Genomic DNA, 19,693 nt, shown 5'->3' with positions numbered 1-19,693 from the left:
AAAGTGTGTTTGTTTTTATTATGAATACATGTTGAAGTTTATTAAATGAGTTTTCTGCATCTTTTGAAGTGATCCTCTGATTTTTCTATTTAATTTGCTATTATGCTGTATTATATAATAATTTTTCTCATATTGAACTACCCCTGTATTCCTGGGTTAAATATTACTTAATCATAGTGTATTTTCAAAATGTATTACTGAATTATTAGCTAATATCTTATCTGGAATTTGTTCAAGTTCATAAGTGAGATTTTTGAATAATATCTTATATTGGGTCTGTTTTGAAGATCCAGAGAAATAGTGCTTTGAACATCATATAATATGAAGTTTTTAAATATTTATTAATTATCTCAAAGAGCCTGGCCCAGGGAGGGGGCTGTGCCTGACAAGAGGCATGTCCAACTGCCCACATGGGGTGATATGGAGACACCTGGCTGATGCAGTGCCTGGAATTGCACAATTCAGGATCCATCCGTGATTCTGGTAGGTTTTTGGTCCTCAAAAATCCCATTTAAGATCCAAGATACCCTGAGAGTGAGTCTCTACTGAAGCTATTTCAGATAGCTACCACCCCAAGAGATGGGGCAGAGAAGACACAGTTCACCCACTTGGCCAGTCCCAGGACCACTCCCATGGGGAGATGACACATCAGGTAGCAGTATCCTTACATCCAAAGGAGAAAATATGTCCATGTTCTTCACCATTACAGGAGTAGCGCTGGGGACCAGAAGTGGCTGAACTCTTTAAACTGATAAACAGAACTTGTTTCTAGCCAAGTTGCTCTACTACAAAATCAATAAATGTATCCCTAGAAGACATTTTTCTGTCCAGAATCGTGGCACCTTCCAACTTTTGTTCCCAAGCAGCATTTTGTACGCACCCTGGAAATGGGACAGGACTTTCTGAGGATCCCAAGAAGGCTAGGATTGTGGGAGGAGCTTTGGCGTTGGAGTAGGAGAATGGGGTTCAAATCCTCACTCCTCTCCTTGCTCTCTGTGACTCCAAGCCCTTGACTTCTTAACGTGTAAAACAGGAATTGTTATACCCTACCTTCTATGGTTGTAATGAGGATGAAATAAAATAACTGGTGCCAGGTAACTGGTATGTAGGAGCTGCTCAGTCAATTCCCTCAGTGTCCTGGGAGGAATAAGGGCAATTCCATGACCTCAACAGTAATAAGGAGCGATAGAGGGAAGCTGTGTCCTGCTGCCTCCCGTGGAGCACTGAAAGTCCAAGCTCTTAGCAGATTCACAGGAGGCCCGGGGGTGTCAGCCTCTAGGAGGAGACTCAGTCTGGGCTAAGGGCGCAGCTCTATGAGAAGAGGACAGGGACTGAGTTACCAGCTGCTTGGTTCCAGGAGGAAGAACAAAAGAACTGTGCCAGGAGCAGGAATTTAAGAGGGAGGGGTTCAGTAGGATTTCTGGTTTGGAACCGGAAAACCTCTACATGGGCTGACAGGGATGGCAGGCAGCAGTCTTGGATGCCTTGGGGGTGGCTTTCGGGGAGGGCTTGTATGTGATAGATGTAACTGCTACCTAGGCACAGAGCAGCCATTTCTCTGTCCATCCTACTCCCATGCTCGTCCTCCCCACCATCCATCCATTCACTCACCTACATAAGCATTAACTCTCCCATCTATCCATTTCCCATCATCCATCTATCTACCCATCTACCTAACTGTCTACACATTCATCCATCCATTCACGTCTCCATTTATTAATAGTAAGTATGGTAATAATAAAAATCACAGTGGCTAATGTTTATTCAGTCCTCTTTGTGCCAGCCACTGTTGGAAGTGTTTCCTAGGTATAATTTAGTCCTCACAATAAGCTTAAGAGAAAAGTTCTATTATAATTATTATTCCCATTCAGATAAAAAGAAAACTGAGGTCCAGAGAAAAGGATTGATTTGCCCATGATTACACAGCCAGGAAATACCAGAGCTGAGATTCAACCGAAGACATCTGGCTCTGGAGCACACACTCCTAACCAATGCACTGAATGGCCTTCCACGGACTTACCCACCTACTAACCACTTAGACTCCGTGTCTCTTACCCTTCCTCTATTCAAACTCATGTACCCTCCTGCTCTTTTCACCCAGCACCCATTCTCCCCTCTTATCCTCTAACCACTCAACCATCTTTATTCCCTGCTAGTTATCCATTCCTCTTCCTCTTCCTGATCCTCTGTGCACCCACAAGTCCATCAATCCATGTACCCACCCTTTTTGGCACAACCTACCCATACTTGCGTCTAACAACCATTTACTTGGCACCTTCTAACCTAATGATGTTTAAAGAGAAATAAACTTAGTCCCTGACATCAAAAGCTCACTTTTTAGTAAGGAAAACAGGGAAGTGATCCAATGGGTGTAATTAGATGGCATACATGCTAAGGAAGAAGTGGCACCAGGATGGTATGGGTACACTGTAGAAGGGCCCTTGGCCTCCAGAAGAATCCTTGAGTATTTGGAGGCTTACCTAGATGACCCAGGTAGAGGAGGTGAGAAATGATGTTCTAGACAGCAGGAGCCTCCTCTGCAAAAGCACAGACCCAGCTGTTTCCTAGCTCTGGTGGAGCTGGTGGGAGGGCCCTGGTCCCTTCCCCTTTCATAGGCTGTGGAAGGAGAGTGCTGGTCAGGCCATGAGCAGACTTCTCTGAGTCCCCCATAAGGATGCAGACAGGTGCAGTCAGGGGCTGGCCAGAACGGGGATGTGGAGCCAGCATCTCGGCTGAGACTCGGGGCAGATCTCTGAAATAGAAGTCAAATCCAAGGTTCCTTTAAGACCCATTCACTACTTGGCTTCCCCCAGAGACATCCAGCATTTGCTATTCTGTGCACTTTCCACGTATTTGCAAGTTTTGATTGAACAAACACTGGCTGGGGCACAGTGAACCCAAATAATTGTGTGCCTGTCAACGGTACATGTTAATTGGAGAGTTGTAGAGTCCGCAGGACGGGTCACAAGGGAAAAGCCAATTACTCCATGTACCTGTTTGAAAGGCTCCCGCTCCTGGAATCCTGACTGGCATTAGAAAGCTCTGTATTGGTCCGTGTTATTGATTTTCCTCTTGCCTCAGTTGATGGGCTCTTTAATTGACAATTACCTTTTTCCCTGTGTTGGGAGAATTGACAACAATGACCCGAAGTGTTCAAGTTTCATTTGAGCCGAGCTAAGCCTGTACCTGTTTAACCTATAACAAGTCCCAGTAGGCAACTCTGGGGAGCGGAAGCCTCCAAGGAGGCACCAGAGATGTTTGGGGTGAGCTTGGGTGCTATCGGGTGCTGACTAGGGCATGGAGCCTGCCAGGGCCAAAAGCCTGAGGGTGGAGTTGGGCCCAGGCAGACTGAGGCCTATACACAAAAGCTCCCATTGAGACCAATTCATGTGTGGCTCCAGCAGGCAGTGAAGCAGGGGATGGCTGTCTACTGAATACCTGCTATGCACTAGACACTTGCTCCTGATTGCACTCCCCATAAACTTTTAATATTACAGGTATGCTCTATATCTGTTGTATACTGTATGTATGCTTTATATGTAAAACAAGTAATATTTTTTGTTCTGTTCCCCAACACACAGAATCAATTGTTGCTGCATTAGTGGGCAATATTGTCCCCACTGAGAATGTATGGTGTAGAGAAACTAAGGCAAGGGCCCTGGAATATAGACTTGGTTGGGTTGGGGTCCCACTTACTCCAGACACACAGGGTCTAGGCAGTAGAGCTTGGTCAAGAATAAAGGCTTAGGCATCCAGCTTGGGTTCAAGTCTCTCCTCTGGCACTTAAATGTTTGGCATAACCTCTCTGAACCTCAGTCTACCCATCTGTTGAATGGATCTGGAAACAGGATTCTCTTTTCAGTGTGTCATAGTGGTAATACAATGAAGTAATGTATGTAGAGTGCTTGGCACACAGTAAGCTGTCAATAAATTATTGTGGCTACTGTGGTCATTACTTCCGGAACCCACTCAGTGATGAGGCAAGGATTCTTGGCATGCTCCCTGCTCCTCAAGGGCACAGCTATATCTTATTAGTCTTGGTAGCCCTGGCCCTTGGTGGGGGCTGGGCAGCATCTGTTGCTGTGTGAACCGTCAGTTCTTGGGCAGGTTTGTTCTGGCTCTGATCAGGCCAAGCAGCAGAAGAAAGGATCAGGGACAACAGGGACTGCCCACAAGCACCTGGGGGCCACGTGTTCCTCTGGGAACACCGTGTCCAGCCACCAAAAGGAAATTGCTGTTTTAGCCTCTGCAGATGTGTGAGCGACTTCAGAGACTTCCTTAAACTTCCGCCTCCCTCTGAAGTTGCCCAGACAGACCATCTGCCCAAGGCTGACCCAATGTGCCCAAGGAGTCTGACGTTTTCTGCTTAGATGAGGGAAAACCCCGTTATCTAATGCCTGAGGGTTGGGGCTTGAAGGCTCAGTGATAGCTGGCGCCAGTCTCCTCCTCTTAGCCCAGCCTGGAGGTCAGACACTTTGGCATGGGATCAACAGCTACCCAGCCTGAAGAGTCATGCCTCTCAGACCAAGGGGCAAACTTTACAAGGACCAAAACCTTCCCCAGAGCTCTGTCGTGGGAGGTGGCCACTTGAGTGTTGCCAATACCAACGGGACTGTTGCCGATTTATAACAGCTAAAGTTTCTAATTCAAATTCAGCAGAGGCATTCCCTCTTCCCACCCCCTGCCCTCCCCCAATTATGCCTGGCGTTTGCCACAGTGCAGCCTCTTGGAGACTTGAGAGTTGTCACTGTACACCACGGCAGAGAAAACCCACCTCATCACAAACCCACCCAGTAGGCACAAGCCACAGACTTGGCTGGGTGCACTGGTTTTCAATTATTTTTAAGCTGTTTATCCCCTTCTTCAAATGAAATCTTATGTGGAGGCCCAATTTATAGCCAACAGTAACAAATAGCCCCAATGTGTGACAGGAACAGAAATTAACCCATGTGTGAATATCTCCAGCTTCCTCCCAGCCCATGCTTCTTGCTTTCCAGACAGGCCTCAAGGGTTCTTCTTTGTGTTTGCGATCACTATAGCCAGCGAGAGAAAGAGAAGTGAAAGAAGCCTGACACCTGGTTGCTCTTCCTCCCTGTAACTCCTTCTCTCCCTCCCCCGAGACCCCCAAAACTCCAAGGATGCAATTTGAAAGTTACCAGTTGGTGGTGATGGTTTCAAATCCCAGCCCAGCACTCACTAGCCGGATCACCAGGATCAAGTCATTTTGCCTCCCTGAGCCTCTATTGGCCATCTGTTCAAAATGAGAAAAAGAATCACATTACCCTTTCTCGCTGCACTGCCACCAGGACAGAATGGATCTGCCAGTGTGAGAACAAAGTCTGAGGGGCTGTCCTGGGAACTGGGAAATCACCCTGTTGAGTTTTGCGTCCCTCGGACCCTTTAAGGTGGCAGGTGGCAGAGGCAGACACTCCACTAACTGTTCAGGATGCCAAGCATGGGAAATCCAAACTGCTTATGTTTTGCTTGGAGAAAATTTTTAAAAAAGGAATAGCACTTTCCTTTCCCACTCCATGGAGCAGGACCTGCTCTGCACTCTGTTCTGAACATTTCGTTCTCTGAGTTTTGAAACTATTCCTGTTCTGGTTTTGTTTGTGATTCCTATTTCTGCAGAGGAGAAATTTCAGCTACTGGGGCGGTAGCTTGGAGGCCCCTGAGGGACTTTTCTGGGGTTCAGAGCAGGATGGTTTTAGGTGCTGCCCAAACATCGCTCTACCCTGGATATTCTTCCATGATCCCAGTCTTCCACAGGAGGCAGCAGGGATGAGACTGAGGTCCCTCACTGTGCAAAGAGGTAGGAATTGATGAGTTTCTCTGCGCAGGTCCTAGGGACATTTGTGTGGGGTCTGGTTCAGTTCTCATCCCACTTACAGTGAAGAGACCTATGTGTGGGGTGGAGGGGGCTTCAGGATTGGTCGGCCTAGAAACCGGAAGTTGGAGGGACACCAGCAGGGCCAAATGGAAGCCACTCACTTTTGGCAATTTGGAACGGAAGCCCCTATAGGGAACCAGTGACTGCCAAGAGTCTCCTGGTGCCATGTTCTGTTCTGGGAGCCTTCTAAATGGCAGCTCGTTACATCGTCAAGTGACTCTGTAAGGCAAGCAGAATTGTCCCCTTCTGAGGATGGGGAAACAGAGGCTTAGAGAAGTTAATGACTTACCTAAGACTCCACAGCTAATAAATGTGGTGTAGCCAGGATGGACAGAAGCCGAGAAGAGACTATCGCTCAGTGAGATGGTGGAGACATTGGGAAGGGGGGCTTCCCAGGAGCCAGACCAGTTCTTGGAATTCATGTGCCCACAGGTCAAGGTGATCTGAAGCAGTTGGCTGCGTTGATTAGTAGATTAGTAGGGGGCATCATCCATGCTGACAATGATGGGTTTTTGAGGATTACTGAGTACATGTTGGTGGGTAAGAGGAACTCTGCTGAGGAATCTGAGGAGGCTGTTTGGGCCCAGCTGGGAGAAATGAGGGGAGGAGGTGGGCCCAGGATATTTTAGCAACGCTGCAGCCTTTCGAATCACTGACCACACAATGTTATTGCTTGTGTCGCATGGCTGCTCTACTGAATGGGAGGGTTCACGTTGGTTCTTGCAAGTCTGACCTTGGTCAGGGATACGGTCCTCTCTTCCATGCTACTACCACCATCACTCTAGATGTCCAGAGCCCCTCCTTCTGGTTGGGTGAAGAGTTTAAAAGCATCCTGGACTGTTGGACTCTGAATTGCCCGTTCAGGGGTGAGTTAGAGGAGGGCTGAGCAATTTCCAGGCACCAATGGGCGACACCTCAGACTGGATGTTTGGCCAGGAACCTGAGGACCCCATCCCCAGGTGGTCCATGTGGACAATAATGGGAAGGGAACCTCAGTACTCATGTAGCTTCCTTGATGCTGTGACAGGCTTCCCAGTTCCAGCTGGGTTTCATGGTGCTTCCTAATCTCCCTGACCCTCCCCTTTTTCCTCCTGTTTATTCTCATCTGCAGTAAGAACCTCACTCTGCAAGTCTGCACCCCAAAGCAGTTAAGAGCCTGAACACTGGAGCTAGCTGCTGGTTCGAGTCCCACCTCTGATACAGGCTGTTTGACTTTAGGCAAGTGACTTCATCTCTCTGCCTCAGTTTCTTCCTCTGTAAAGTGGAGATCATAATAGAATCTACCACGTAGACTTAGCTATGAGGATTAAGTGCCAAAATATGTGCTTTTCTGGGACTTCATGCTCTCCTCCAGGTGATGAAAAGTCACAGATGTTACCCTCAGTGAATTCTCAGGGTGGGAGTGATAAGGTGAACTGGGCAGAGGGGGGTCAGTGCAAAGCGAAGGCTCAGAATGGAAGTGAGTAAATGGCCAGGGAAGACAGCAGTACCATGGGAGAGTTTTAAATCTAAATTCCAGGTTGAAAAAATGCCAAATAGAGCAAAAACATGGTAGGTCTAGAGCATTGTGTCCAATCTTTTGGCTTCCCTGGGCTACATTGGAAGAAGAATTGTCTTGGGCCACACATAAAATATACTAACACTAACGACAGCTGATGCACTAAAAAAGAAAGAAATCACACACACACAAAAAATTGTGATAATGTTTTAAGAAAGTTTACACATTCATGTTGGGCGGCATTCGAAGTTGTCCTGGGCTGCATGTGACCACGGGCCGTGGGTTGGACAAGCTTGGTCTAGAGCCTAACCCAGCATCAGGTTAGATGGTGGAAGATTGGACAGGAAGGAATGATAAGGAAGGCACTCCAGGAGGTGGGACCTGCTAAGGCAGAAGCATGGAGGCTGGAAAGCCTGGGGAGAGTCCAAGGAGGAGCACCTCTGTGGTTGATGTTGACAGCGGGTCCACCGAGGGGTGTTAGGTAGTGCCCAGCACAGATGCGGTTTTGTGGGCCAGGCACCACCTCAGCAGCTTACCGGGATCATTTCACGGACTCCTCATGCTAACTCCATGAGGCCTACCACGATCTGCATTTTGTAGATGCAAAATGGCCTCCAAGAGGCTAATTCCTTGCCCAAGATCCCTCAGTAAGTGGTGGCTACAGGCATCAAGTCGGTCTGTCAGTCTGTCTGTCCACAGGGCTACTCACCTTCCCAGTGCTCCACACTGTCACCCAGGTAATGCAAGAAGAGTCATGGAGAATGAAGGGGAAGTTAATTTGGCCTAAGCCCCACGGACTTGGAGAACTCGAGAGGGGCATTTCAGCTTTAGCCTTCTTAGGGCAGGCCAGCCACAGAAAGGGGCCACACACATTTGAAGTGTCCACAGATATTAATCGGCGACCTGGAAATCCAGACTCTCAGCCGCAGGTTTTTATATCCATGGTTTTATGCCGGAGACTTTGTCAGGGGCTGCCTTCTATGTGGTTGTTCTGCTCAGCTCCCTATTCTCCTGCCTGCTAGGAGAAAAATTGTCCCTGGACCCACTTTCTCATCTGTACACTCACTGTCAGAACATCAGGTACCACACTGTTGATTCTGGTATCATCAAGGCTTGCCATGCTCCAAATGTCCATCTTCTCTTCCTTGTTGGGCCCATAATCTTTTAGAGCAGCAGTTCCCAATCCTGGACACCAGTGAAAATTAACCTAGGAGCCTTAACAAATACTGATGCCCAGGGCTTCTAGTCTGCATGAAGGCCCAGGCATGAAGCATTTTGTTTATTTTTTTGTTTATTCTTTTAAGACAGTGTCTCTCTCTGTCACCCAGACTGGAGTGCAGTAGCACAATCATGGCTCACTGCAGCTTCCGTCTCCCGGGCTCAGGGAATCCTCCCAATTCAGCCTCCTGAGTAACTGGGACCCCAGTCACACACTATCATGCCTGGCTAATTTTTTTTGTATTTCGTAGAGACAGTCTTGCCATGTTGCTCAGGCTGGTCTTGAACTCCTGAACTCAGGTGATCAGCCCACCTTGGCCTTCCAAAGTGCTGGGATTACAGGCATAAGCCACCTTGCCCCTCCAGGCATAAAAATTCCCCAATAAGAAGCACTGCTTTAAAGAAATCCCTTGGAATAGGCTCTGGACCCTCTAAGCACTGCTGGGGGTTTCCTTTCCACTCACATCAGCGTGATCCATCCTATTAAAGCCCACAAAACACAAATCAAATGATTCCTGCTGGCCAAAGAATGGGTCTTCGGAAAACAGAGCTGAGGCTTGGCGGCTCGCGTCCTGGGGGGAGATCTAACTGTGTCCCTGCCAGTTCAGCTTCTGTGGCTTCAGAGTCATCAGTACCAGCATTATTCCTGTGCCATCTCACCCACGATATCCAAAGCCCCACTGAGACTTTTATTGTCCACTTTATATTGTTGAACAGGAGCCTTTGATGCTTGTGGTCGTAATTTTAAAATATTAAATTACATTGAGCATTAAGGACTATGTTTTCTGTTAGAAGACAGGTTAATTGCCACTCTTCATCTTTAATTTTGAGATTTAAGCTGGTTTCCCATTTAGCTCTAATTGGTAGTGTTCCGGCAGCCCTCCCTGACCTCTGAAGCCTTTGATATGGTTTAGAAATCCTTTTATGGAAGCCCCTTTTTCTTTTGTCCTCCACATTTAATAGATTTGTATTTTCGCAGTCATTTTTCCTTCTGCGGAGATATTTCAAAATCACACCATGGGTCTGCAGGGAATAAATGCCTCCTTTCCAGCAAATATATATATATATATTTTAACAACAATTGGCAAAAGAGAATTAATTGCCCCCATTCACATGCACATCTTCCTTGCTGTGTTCCATTTTCATACGGAGATTTTTAATCCTTTCTTCTGTAGCCAGTGCGAATTTGTCTGTGAATACTCATGCTCTTAAAGTGACATTCTGAAATAGACCTTAAGAGAGTATCCACTCCAATCACTCCATTTTACTGATAATAATATCACCATAATCATGCTTTATGTGTCAGGGGAGAGCACTCATTGTGGGGAGAGGGACAGGGGGTGGTAATGAGCTCCTTGTCCCTGGAGGTGTTCAAGCATAATTTGGAAGCAGGTTGTCAGAAGTATTGTAGAAGCAAATATAACATAAGAACTAAGAGGTTTTCTGTCAGGAAGACCGGAATTTAAATCCCTGCCACTCCCTGAGGTTTGAGCAACTTAGGTGTCATCTTGAGCCTCCGTTTCTTAGTCTATAAAATGGAGGTAATAATAATACTTACCACATAAAGCTATGGTGGAACTGGGTGAAATGATACCTGGCTCTTCGTAAGTGCTCAATAAATGCAGGTTACTGTTATTAAACGTTATAGACGGCATCCAGGCTTCAGTGGTCAAGGAGGGGTGGGAAGAGGGAAGACATCAACAAAGCGCTTTTAGAATTATCTTCAATCCTCAGAACTCAACAGCCTGTTAGAGTTTACACAGCGCTTTTTGTTTTTGTTTGTTTGTTTGTTTTTGAGACGGAGTCTCGCTCTGTCGCCCGGGTTGGAGTGCAGTGGCGCGATCTCGGCTCACTGCAAGCTGCACCTCCCGGGTTCAAGCCATTCTCCTTCCTCAGCCTCTCAAGTAGCTGGGACTACAGGTGCCTGCCACCACGCCTGGCTAATTTTTTGTGTTTTTAATAGAGACAGGGTTTTACCGTGTTAGCCAGGATGGTCTCGATCTCCTGACCTCGTGATCTGCCTGCCTTGGCCTCCTAAAGTGCAGGGATTACAGGTGTGAGCCACCATGCCCGGCCTGTTTGTTTGTTTTTTGAGACGAAGTCTCGCTCTGTCGCCCAGGCTGGAGTGCAGTGACGCAATATCTGGAGTGCAACCTCCGCCTCCTGGGTTCAAGCTGTTCTCCAGCCTCAGCCTCACAAGTACAGGTGCTTGCCACCATACCTGGCTAATTTTTGTATTTTTAGTAGAGATGGGTTTTCGCCATGTAGGCCAGGATGGTCTTGAACTCCTGACCTCAAGTGATCCGCCTGTCTCAGCCTCCCAAAGTGCTAGGATTACAGGCGTGAGCCACTGCACCTGGCCAGAGTTTACAAAGTGCTCTCATGCCTGTAATTTCAACTTATCTTCACAATTGTCCTTTACCCAGACTAAGTGTGGAGACATGGAGGCTCAGAGAGGTGAAGTGCCTTGCCCAAAGTCACACAGCATACAGATTCAGACATACCCTTCCTTTCTGCTACTTTCACAAAACACTGCCATCTGTCCTGTGTCCTTCTGCTTTATTATGAGGATATTTCTCAAGATCCCAGAATCTGCCTTTGCAGAGTGGGCATGCTCTTGGTCCTCCCAGACTCTCATTCCAAGGGAGATGTGTGCCAATTGAAATGCAGGACTTGGAGCTGTTTCTTTTATTCCCAAGTATGTAGGGCAATCAAGCAGTCCAATAATAATAATACATAATGTTGGATACTCATAATGTACTTGCTTCATGTGGCAACGTTAGAATTTTAATTTGATACAAGGACCATTATTACTCTATATTCATTAAATCCCATGTTAACCTCTTTTAAAAACCCTTTTTCCGACAATCATAGAAGACAATTTTACATGAGGAAAGTCATTTAGGGAAGAAGATCTGCTCAATAGGTTTTTCCGAGCCTGATGATGGGCTGGGCTGACCACCTCACCCGTACCCCTCACTTCCCACATTTTCTCTCCCGCAGTTCTAGTCTCCCCTGGCAGGGTTTAACAACATCAAGTACAAGTGGGCATTCTCATGGGGGGCTTCTGGACGCATTTGTAGGAGGGGCTTCCCACCAGCTCTGATCGTAGCTCAGCCAGCTCCCAAGTGAGCCCCTTGGCAGAAAGAGGCCCTGTGTGCCTCACATGCACCAATGTAATGATACCAGGAAATTTTAAAGGCTCATAATTATAAAAGATTAAACAATTAGAGGAAAGACAGAATAGTTCAGAGTGGAAGGAGAGGGAGGGGAGAGGAGGGATGAGGTGGGAGAGGGGTGGGAGAAGTGGGGTAGATCCTGCCTGACCTTATAGAATTATACACTCTGGATGGAGCTGGAGGCCATTATTCTTACCAACTAATGCAGGAACAGAAAACCAAACACTGCATGTTCTCACTCATAAGTGGGAGCTAAATGATGAGGACATATAGACACACAGAGGGGAACAACAGATATCGGAGATGACTGGAGGGTGGGGGGCTGGGAGGAGGGAGGCGATCAGGGAAAATGACTAATGGGTACTAGGCCTAATACCTGGGTGATGAAATAGTCTGTAGAACAAACCCCTGAGACACAAGTTTAACTATGTAACAATCCCGTACACGTACCCCTGAACTTAAGATAAAAGTTAAAAAAAAAAAAATTCTACATCTAAGAGTTGATCAGGGGCCAGGGAAAGAGCTTGAACATGAATCCAACTCAGTTCCCTGCAAGGGCCAGACCCTGTCTAAAGACACTGAAATCCACGAGTCCCCCTCCCCTCCCTGCTTACACACCTTTTAACTCTTCACCCCAAAGGAGACAAATCTACAGGTCTAATCTGGTGCTAAACTCTGGCTCAACCAAGCGTTCCAACTGTCTTCCTGTGATGCCTCAGAGCTCCTTAGGGTGAGGAGTGAGAGGTGAGGGGTCCCCGCCCTATTGATAAACTGGGCAGTCCTACTTTTGTTTTTCAGATTGACTCCACACACACGTTGATATGAAGAAGGAATGCCAAGCCCCACGCACACTGACCCTGTTCAGTCCCCTTGTTTTGCAGATCAGGAAACCAAAGTCCAGAGAAGAACAGGGTCTTGTCCCAGGCATGTGGCTGAGTTGGAACCAGAATCCAATCCTAACTCGGCTGCAGCACACTGTGTCAATTGCATTAGCTCACGGAGCTAAGGGTGGTAACACCACCACCATCACATCCTTCACTGCTCTCAGAGGATAACCCCAGTTTATTGTGGCCTTACAGAGTACCAGCAACTGTTCAAACAGCGTGCTTTAATCTCATTTAATCCAAACAGCAATTCTACAAGGCAGCTGTTACTGTCCCCATTTCATAGATGAGGTCACTGTGCTCAGACAGATCATCAGCCAGGGAGTGACAGAGAGGGGCTTGAACCCAGGCCACCGCCAGGCTCAGCGGCCTCTACCCTTCACCACTGTGCTTTGAGGTTTCAGTCAAAGGGATATAAAAAGTCTTAGAAACATCTTAAGTGCTAAAAAAATGCAAGACCCTGTGCTAATGCCATTATAAAATGTAGATGAATTATTTGGTTTGGGGCCTTTGTTTTTTCTCTTTCATGCAGTAAAATGCCATCAGAAAAGAAAAGCTCTTTGGACTAGCAATGTATGTATGAGGCACTCATGGGTTAGAAACACATTCACTCAGAAACATTTATTTGGAACCGTTTCTGGGCTCATCACTGAGTTAGGTTCTAGGGATTCGGAGATAAACAAAACCAGTCCCAGCCCTCAAGGCACTCAGGGAGGCAAAGACATACAGCAGCAATCACATTCCAGTGAAGAAAGCATCAGGTGAAAGAATGGTCTGGCAGCCAATAAGGGCGCTAAGGGGACCTGACCCCATGTGCTGGCCCAGAGCACAGGCCCTGCTGTAGACTGCTTTGGGTTCAAACTCTTACTCTTCACTTACTAGCTGTGTGTCCTTGGGCAGTTTTCTTGACCTCTCTGTGCCTGAGTTTCCACTTCTGTAAAATGAAAATTATAACAGATGAGCAGAGATTCCTACCTCAAAGGGTTGCTGTAAATATTTCATGAGCCATGGACCCTTTGAAAGTCTGTTGATGCTTATAGACTGTATTCCCAGTATTCCCTTCTGGGAATACTATTTTTCAGTGCAGACCATAAAAACACATAGGACTTCAAAACACATATAACTAATTATATTAAAAATAGTATCAAAATATTAAAAACATAAATTTATAATTTAGCAATGCATGTGCTTCTTTATTAAGACCTTAAATAATAAGATCCCGCCGCAGGTCTAATCGACTCCATAATTTAGAAGTGGCAATGGACATAAATGATATTTCCAGGCATCTGCAACTGCATAATGTTGGGAAATTATCTGTCATTTCTACAGGTGACATGCAACTAAAAGAAATGCTCAATTTCAGTTAAGATTGGTGAGCACAGAGATGTCATTTTTCCCTTCCAAGTTCTTCAACCCCCTGAATTCTACCAGAGGACCTGCTGGAGGCCTGGGGACCCAGATGATTAAGTCCCAGGGCAAATGGGAGGAGGAACACGATGCTGACGGGCCAAGCAGGAGGTGCGGCCCGGGGCTGGGGGAAAAGCCCTCCCCTCGAGGGGCTTCGGGGAGAGGTTGTGAGGTCTGAGTTAGCACACTACACAGGTGTCCTGGAATGAATTATACTGGTCGAGAATAACTAACATTCAGGACCAACCGTGGGCAGTTTCTAATATTCATGCACTGCACCCGTCCTTGACTTGTAACAACTAGCATGATGGTTAAGGGTGGGCTCTGCCTAGATTTCAATCTCAACTCTACCACCCACTCTGTATCACCTTGAAAGGGTCTCTACCTTCACTGTGTCTCAGGTTCCTCATCTACGAGATAGAAAGTGTGGTCCTGATCTCACAAATGTGCGAAACAATTCCAGGAAATGCCTCAGCAAGGTATGATCCACGTGGTAAATGCTCTATGGCATTAGATATCTTTGTTTGTGAAAACATAGGTTAGCCTTGTAAATACCACTAGATTAGTAAACAAGAATAAGCCACTTCTCACTTTGGGAGGCCGGGGCAGGCAGATCACTTGAGCCCAGGAGTTCAAGACCAGCCTGGGCAATATGGTAAGACCCCCATCTCTAAAATAAATAAATAAATAAAAATAAAAAATAAAAAAAAATAGCCAGGTGTGCTGTCTTGCACCTATAGCCACAGTTACTTGGGAGGCTGCGGTAGGAGGATGGCTTGAGCAGAGGAGGTTGAGGCTGCAGTGAGCCATGATCACTCCAGCCTGGGTGACACAGCAAGACCCTGTCTCAAAAAGAGGAATAAGCTCCTTTAGATAGTGTAAGCTCCTGGTTCAGAGCACAGGCTGTGGAGTGAGAAAATATGAGTTTAAATCCCAGCTCTGCCACCAAGCAGATGAGTATCTTCATGTATGTTTTTCCCCTCTCTGGGCCTCACTTTCATCCTCTGTAAAAAGAGAAAATAATACTGTCAATTGCATAGTGTGGTTGTGAAGATTAAATGAATTAATGTAATGCTTAGGACAATTTCTAGCACATGTTAAATGCTCGCCTGCTAGCTCCTATATTATTAGGACTGATACTCATTGCCTAGTGAGTGAACCTAGCAGCTTCCCAGTACTCATACTTTATTTCCTAAACTCTAATCATCTTCACATAGGGTCTAGGGAGGCACTTCATTATTTATTTATTGAATAGCTTATCTCCCAGAGCAATAGTCGTAGATCTGAGATGCTGAGATTTTTTTTTGGAGAAGTAGAAGGACGGGGTATACCGCACCCACTATATGCCACCTATGTGATTTATTTAATTCTTGCAGCAGTCTTTCCACAGAGTTACTATTTTCCTCATTTTACTGATGAAGAAATGAAGGATTAAAGGCAAGGCATTTAGCCCAGGTTTGCAAAGCCAATGAACAACAGAGCTAGGATTTGAACCCAAGCTTGTCCTACACCCAGAAACCTCAGTTGCAGAGACTGTTTCCTGCTGAGCCAGAAGGGTGCTGAGTTGAGCTTCCTGCTTGATGACTTAAATCTTCATTTTGAATTCATAATCACACGGTTAGAAGAGAGTGCCTCCACTTTCTCTCAGACTGTGCAGCCTTCATAAGTTAGGGATGGCAGACGGGGTCATAGCAATTGCTGGGCATTGTGCCCCAGAGCAGCCAGCGTGGCACTGGCCACATCGTGGGACAGAAGTCAGATCCCTATTTTTCTTCCAGCCCTTTGCTGAGCAATCAGGAGTGAGAAGGAAAGGTCCTCAAATAATAAAAGATGTCCCTAAGTTCTGGGGAGCGCAAGCATTAGTTCACTTATTTATTCACCAAAACACGTATGGAGCCCCTCCCCAAACCGCCGCCCGCGCACTGGGCATGAAGATAAAAGGATAAATAGCACCTGACTCCCTGACACAAGAACTCTCACCTCTGGAGACACGAATATACACCATAAGTGTGTGTCACTGTGACCTGGCACATAATTGAGGTGTTGCAAAGGGCTACGGGAGATAAAAGGAGGGGATGATTAGTTCTCCTTGGGGATGAGGGTTGGGGGTGTCCAGGGAAGACTTTGTCAAAGGATGTGTCATAAGAAAACAAGTAGGTGTTCACCAGAGAGAGGAGTGGGAGCCATCAAGGATGGAGGGGGACCAGGATCGAGACTTAGCATCTACCTTCCAGTAGCAGGTACGTTCTGTGCCAGGCACTTCGCCTGCTGTATGTCATTTCATCTTCACAGCAGTCCTATTGGGCAGGCTTCAGTGTCTTCATTAACGGTGGAGGAAATGAGATGCAGAGAGGCTAAGAGACTTGCCCCAAGGTCGCACAGCTGGGCATGGTGGGGCTAGATTGCCACCCAGGGCTGGCTGAGTGCACAGCTTGTGTTCCTGTTCACATTGAACCCTGCCAAAGGAGGTGCACCAGCAAAGACAGAGGAAGGAGAGGGTGCGGGGTGTTTAAAGAGAGAAGGTGGAGTAAAGAAGTGCCCCCTAAGGTGAAAAGCTATTGGGGCCAGAGGACAAAGGTTCTGAAGGCCACACCCCAGAAAATGTTCTGTGTTGCTCTGGTAGATTATTATTACAATGGCCCCCAATGAATCACCAATCCTTATATCCACATCCTTTGCAGTGTGGATTGCCACTTCTTCCTATAAAAGGTAGAGTTTATTTCCCCACCCCTTCGGTCAAGTTGATCTGACTGTTTTGTGAATGTAGCGGGATAGACCCCGTGAGCATTCTAAAGCCCAGGCCTTGAGAGGTGTGAGGCTTCCAATCTCAATCTCCTGCTGCCCTGAGACCCCATGCAAGGAAGGCTGAGCCAGCTTCCTTGAGGATGAGAGTCCACGTGGAGAGAGGGATGCTGCACTCCCACCCTAGCCACATAACCATCTCAGCTGAAGCACCATGAAGCACCAGGCAGTCACATGAGCTGCCTTGGATCTTCCGGTCCTGGTCCAACTACCAGCTGAATCCAGCCTCACAAGAATGACTGCAGATAACCCTTTGTGGAGCAGAGACAAGCAACCCACTGCACCCAGCCCAGATTACAGAATTGGAAGCAAATTGTTGTCACTGTTTTAAGTCACTAAGTTTTGGGATGGTTTTTCATGCAGCAGTCGTTACTGAAATGGTTGCCATTTGGAGGTATTCTATAGACTGAATTTAGTTCAAATGACCTAAACTCCTCCCAGCTGAGTTATTCTGGAAACCCCCCTCCCTGTTGAGGGCAGGCATGTAAAGGCTGGACCAGAATCCTGGGACCCATTGCATAGCAATCACGGGGACAGCTGGGTTCTCCTTTGGAAGCTGGAACCAAACAGCCTCCCCTCCTTGGTTGATCCATTTGTTTTACTGCCATTTTTCTTTCCTTTATCCTTTCATCACTGATGGTGGAGGCAGCTGCCAAAATAAACTGGGGCAGCCCTCACAGCCAGAAAACACCAACTGCCTGAATGTCTTTGCTTCTATTTGCTTCTCTCTGTGCAACATACTTTCATTTTTATTCATGTAGAATCTTCCCATTAAGGACCCAGGAACACTAGGAAGTAGAGTCTGTCTCAAAGACACCAACTGAGCCCTTAATACGTACCAGGCCCTTTATGTATATGTCTTATTCCATTTTGTGCTGCTACGACTGAATACTCCTGACTGGGTGAGTTATAAACAATAGAAGTTTATTTGGCTCATGGTTCTGGAGGCTGGGAAGTCCCAGGTTGAGCCTACCTCTGGTGAGGACCTTCTTGCTGCATCATAACATGGCAGAAGGCACCACATGGTGAGAGAGAGCAATAGATCGAACTTGAAGCTCAAGCCCTTTAATAAATGGCATTAATCCATTCATGAGGGTGGAGCCTTCTTGTCCCAAACACCTCCCATTAGGTGCCACTTCCCAACACACTTGCATTGGGGAGCAAGTTTCCAACACATAAACTTTAGAGGACACATTCAAGCCATAGCAGTATATTATCATGATTAGACATTATTTATGCATTCCTACTGTGTACTTGAAGTGTTTGCATACCTTATCTTTAATTCTACTATACGATTGGTGCTATTACCCCATTTCAGACAGGGGAATTCTGAGGCTCGGAGGGGTTAAGTGATATGTTAGTAGGTGGCAAACCTGGACTTTGGGCACAGACCATCCAACTCCAGAGCTGGAGCTGTTTCCATGCTGCATAATGTTTCCTAAGAAAAGAAAAATCTGGCAACCAAGAGTCCAGGTGATGAGAACATATTGCCTAGGATACATTGAGCATGACTAAGCTCACAGGAGCAGGAGATGGGCATGCAAGTTGTCTGTGTGTTGCAAAAGATGATTCTCTTTTTACTGAATTGACAGTCAAAGTGCCCTAAATTTTACCCTGTGATGTCCTGCTGCAACAGATAATTTAGTGGAGTCTGGGTCCCCACCCTTCTCACCAAAAACCTCTACTCTCACATAAGCTCTTTGCACACTCTGTCCTTGGCAACTGCCTGCAGCAGAAAGGACCTGGAAGGAGTGTGCCAGAGGGGCATTCCACACCTGGGCAGGCCTGAGCAGAAACCCCACTTCCCAGATCTGAGCATTCTTTGAAGAGCTGTGGCTGCAGGGATCACCCCTCACTGCAAGGCACTGGGGTCCAGGCTCTCTACCTGGGCATGTCACTACTTGAGGCTGAATCACCCGACAGAGAGACCAAGTTCAGGCTTTGCACACCAGTAAAGGAGGAACACACCCACAAGATGCTGTTTATATTTCCAAAAAGAAAAAAAAAAATGGATGAAAATAGACCTCAAGAAGGAAAACCAGAACTTTGTTTGACTTTCTTATACCTACTTTACAGACAATTTCATATCATTGTTATTTTGGATTATTACAAGGAAGGAGGCATCTTAATCATCTCAGTGAAGGCCCTTTAAAGGCAAAAATTTGTCCCCTCAAAATGTCATTCTCTGGACCACAGAGCCTCCATCCACAAAAAACAAAATAATGATGCTCATTTGTGTTCTCAAACCAGGCTGGGAACTGAGGTCCCAGTTTAGGGACTGCTATCCTGGTGACTCTGAGTGAGAAGATGGGGCCCAGGAATCTGCATCCTAACACACATCCCCTGGTGATTTTTCTCCCAAGGGCAAGTCTAGAAAACTTAAGTTTGAGGACTGCTATAGGCAGTCCTGGTTTGCTCAGGCCTGAGTGGTTTCCTAGGGCTTGGGACTTTCAGTGCTAAAACCAGGGAAGTTCTAAGCAAACTGGGATGAGGTGGTAATCTTAACTGAACTGGATGCTCATTCAGAGCCTCCTGGCATGAACTTGCATGACTCTGCAACAACAAGCATAGAAGAGAAATCTTTCCTCCTTAAAGCAGCTGAAAATGGAGTATCTTGTTTCTAAGGATGCTAAAATGAGATTAAAAGCTATCCTAATTCAAGGTGGTGTGAGGCCTCTTGGCTCATGCCCTGGCTAAAGGCCACAGAATTAAATCCTCAGAGTCTGATTTTTTTTTTTTTTTTTTTTTTTTAGACAGAGTCTTGCTCTGTCACCTAGGCTGGAGTGCAGTGGCACAATCTTGGCTCACTGCAACC

At 46.6% G+C, this 19,693-nt stretch overlaps 3 long non-coding RNA genes across 3 annotated transcripts in view; 2 read left to right on the top strand and 1 right to left on the bottom strand.

Moving 5' to 3' along the window:
- The window catches only part of LOC106993243 (uncharacterized), a 227,929-nt gene that overhangs the window by 63,018 nt on the left and 145,218 nt on the right, over positions 1-19,693 (top strand). The gene's annotated exons all lie outside the window — the stretch shown is intronic.
- LOC106993242 (uncharacterized) overlaps positions 1-19,693 on the bottom strand; it is a 145,870-nt gene that overhangs the window by 17,466 nt on the left and 108,711 nt on the right. The gene's annotated exons all lie outside the window — the stretch shown is intronic.
- On the top strand, positions 5,760-18,899 carry LOC144334251 (uncharacterized). The gene is made up of 3 exons (XR_013403929.1): positions 5,760-5,812; positions 7,002-8,727; positions 14,879-18,899. It is a non-coding gene; the product is annotated as an uncharacterized LOC144334251 (long non-coding RNA).

The sequence above is a fragment of the Macaca mulatta genome, chromosome 14 (genome assembly GCF_049350105.2).
Source record: "Macaca mulatta isolate MMU2019108-1 chromosome 14, T2T-MMU8v2.0, whole genome shotgun sequence".
In the NCBI taxonomy this organism is placed as follows: domain Eukaryota; kingdom Metazoa; phylum Chordata; class Mammalia; order Primates; family Cercopithecidae; genus Macaca; species Macaca mulatta.
The sequence above is the reverse complement of the archived record's forward strand: the minus strand, read 5'-3'. Positions and strand labels throughout refer to the sequence as shown.